This window comes from Vulpes lagopus, chromosome X (assembly GCF_018345385.1).
Source record: "Vulpes lagopus strain Blue_001 chromosome X, ASM1834538v1, whole genome shotgun sequence".
Lineage (NCBI taxonomy): Eukaryota > Metazoa > Chordata > Mammalia > Carnivora > Canidae > Vulpes > Vulpes lagopus.
The window spans coordinates 55,366,523-55,369,793 of NC_054848.1; positions in this window are offsets into that span (position 1 = coordinate 55,366,523).

Consider the following 3,271-nt stretch of genomic DNA (forward strand, 5'->3'; position numbering starts at 1 on the left):
AAGATAAGAGTCACCTGACACAGCCTGGGGGTGTTTGAAAGAATGAGTAGGAAGTGGCCAAGTGAGGGGGTAAGGAATTTCATTTTAGTCGGAGGGAAGAGCACAAGTAAATGCACGGGAGCCAGAATATAGAGGATGTATGTGTGTGTGCGTGCACATAGGGAGTAATTACAACTGGTTCCATGTTGTAATAGCAACATTTTTCACAATAGGAGGTGGCAAGAAATGAGCTTGAGGGTGAGTGAATGACAGCCAGGCTTATGTTTTAGATAAATCCCTCTATTAACAGTGTGGAGATTAGGACTAGAAGGGAGCCAGATGGGAGGAAGGAATATTAATTAGGAGGCATTGTAGTCCAGCGGAAAAACTACCAGGGCCTGGACTAAGGAAGTGGTAACTGGGATAAAGGGGAGGAGTCAAGAGTGTTGGGGTGGCTCAGTCAGTTAAGTCATGACCTTTGGCTCAGATCATGATCTCTGGGTCCTGGGATCAAGCCTCACATCCATTTCCCTCTCCCATTGCCTGCCACTCCCCCTGCTTGTGCTCTCTCTCACTCTCTCAAATAAATAAATGAAATATTTAAAATAAAAAAAGGGAGAAGGGTCAGAATCAAGAAATGCTTGAGGGGTGCCTGGGTGGCTCAGTCGGTTAAGCATCTGACTCTAGATTTTGGCTCAGGTCACGATCTCAGGGTCGTGCAATTGAGCTCCACGTCAGGCTCTGGCTGGGCATGGAGCCTGCTTGGGATCCTCTCTCTCCCTCTCCTTCTGTCCCTCCCCCACTCTCCTTTTCTCTAAAAAAAGAAAAAGAAATGTTTGGTTTTTTTTAAAATTTTTTTTTAAATTTATTTATGATAGTCACACAGAGAGAGAGAAGCAGAGACACAGGCAGAGGGAGAAGCAGGCTCCATGCAACGGGAGCCCGACGTGGGATTCGATCCCGGGTCTCCAGGATCATGCCCTGGGCCAAAGGCAGTCGCCAAACCGCTGCGCCACCCAGGGATCCCCAAGAAATGTTTGGAAGATAAAATTAAGAGGACTCACATTGATTGACTGTTGGTGGTGAGAAAGAGTCAAGATGATTCTAGGTTCCTGTTTTGTGTGATGAGGAGTATATTTGTCAAAGATATTGGTTGATAGCAACACAGAGGCTGTTGCTCTAATTGACTAAACTGAAAAGACACCCTCCCCCCTCCATGTTGATAGCAACATTATCCACAATAGCCAAATTATGGAAAGAGCCCAAATCTCCATTGACTGATAAATGGATAAAGAAGATGTGATGTACACACACATACACACACACACACACACATATCTATACACAATGGTATATCACTCAGCCATCAAAAAAGAATGGAATCCTGCCATTTACAATGGTGTGGATGGAATTAGAATATATTACACTAAGTGAAATAAATCAGTCAGAGAAAGACAAATACCATATAATTTCACTCATATGTGGAATTTAAGAAGCAAAACAGATGAACACAGAGGAAGGGGAGAAAAAACAAAAAAGAGAGGGTGAAACAAACCATAAGAGACTCTTAAGGAAGGATAGATAACAAACTGAGTGTTAATGGAGGGATGTGGGTGGGGGATCGGCCAAAAGGGTGATAAGTTTTAAGGAGGGCAGTTGTTATGATGAGCACTGGGAGATTTTATGTATTCATGAAAGACACAGAGAGGCAGAGATATAGGCAGAGGGAGAAGCAGCCTCCCTACGGGGAGCCTGATGTGGGACTCCATCCTAGGACCCTGGGATCATGCCCTGAGCCAAAGGCAGATGCTCAACCACTGAGTCACCCAGTCGTCCCAGCACTGGGTTTTAAATGCAAGACACTCAACCGCTGAGCCACCCAGGCGTCCCAAATAACTAGAATTTAAATAAAAACTTGAAACATTAGGGTCGCCTGGATGGCTCAGCGGTTGAGCGTCTTGCCTTTGGCTCAGGGTGTGATCCTAGAGTCCCAGGATCGAGTCCCACATAGGGCTCCCTGCATGGAGCCTGCTTCTCTCTCTCTCTCTCTCTCTCTCTCTCTCTCTCTCTCTCTGTGTGTGTGTGTGTGTGTGTCTCATGAATAAATAACTAAATCTTTTTTAAAAACTTGAAACATAAAAAAACTTGAAACATTAAATAAATAAATAAATAAATAAATAAATAAATAAATAAATAAATAAAGCAAGCCAGGAATCCACACAATTGTAAGTATTTGCAATAGAAAATTATAACAATCCTCTACATCACAATACGTACTGAGACAGGGAAAAACCTATGTCTTATTAAAGTTTAAACTAAATTGCGAGGCACCTGGGTGGCTCAGTGGCTGAGTGCTGCAGGTGCTTCTGATTGGAAGAGCCTAAGTTCCCCTACCCTGTCCTATCTATCTATCAGGGAGGCTGGCTGAAGAGTTCTGACTCTTCCAAGAAGGAAGCAAAGCTCATAAGGTGGAAATTCTTCTATATATATGTTGGACCCTGGCTCACGGGTGCCAACGTGTCCCGGCGGACGCCCCAGAGACTCAGACCCCAGACAGGCAGATGCAATTAGCAAGAGGGTTTATTGGACGTTTGCGCAAACGGGCTCTCCGCCTCAGAGGTGGCAGAGAGCCCCGATTAGCAATCACAGGCATCTTTTAAAGGCAAAAAGACCGCTTAAAGGCAAAGAAACCGGGGGAATAGCATAGCATCCAGGTTATTGATTTCTCAACATGAACCTGTTCAGGGACATTTCAGTCAGGGCGTGGGGGGGGATGGTTTTCTTATCTTGGACAACCAGAATATTTTTTGTTGCTTAAATTCCAGGGAGGTGCAGGGATGGGCTGCCTCTGGATTAGGGCTGGTCCTACTCACAAGGGGGGGGCGGGGGTTCTTCATTCCCTCCTCTTTGTTTGGGCTGATTTTAATCTTAAAATCTTAGGGAACATTTATTTCTTCAGTTTGGAAGGCCCGATATTGTTGAGTTAATACCAGAGCTTGGGTAATGGACAATCTTTCTCAGACGAACTGGGGCAGCTGGTTGAGGATGCAGGGGCCGAAAGTTAGCAGCAGGAGCAGGATAACTAGAGGGCCCATAATGGTAGAGATTAGGGTGGTCATCCAGGGAGACTGGTTAAACCAGCCTTCAAACCAGCCCTGCTGGGCCTCCCGGTCCCTTTGTCTTTTATTTAACCTATCCCTGAGTTTGGCCATGGAGTCCCTGATGACTCCAGAATGGTCTGCATAGAAACAGCATTCCTCTCCCAGGCCGCACACAGTCCTCCCTCTTTCAG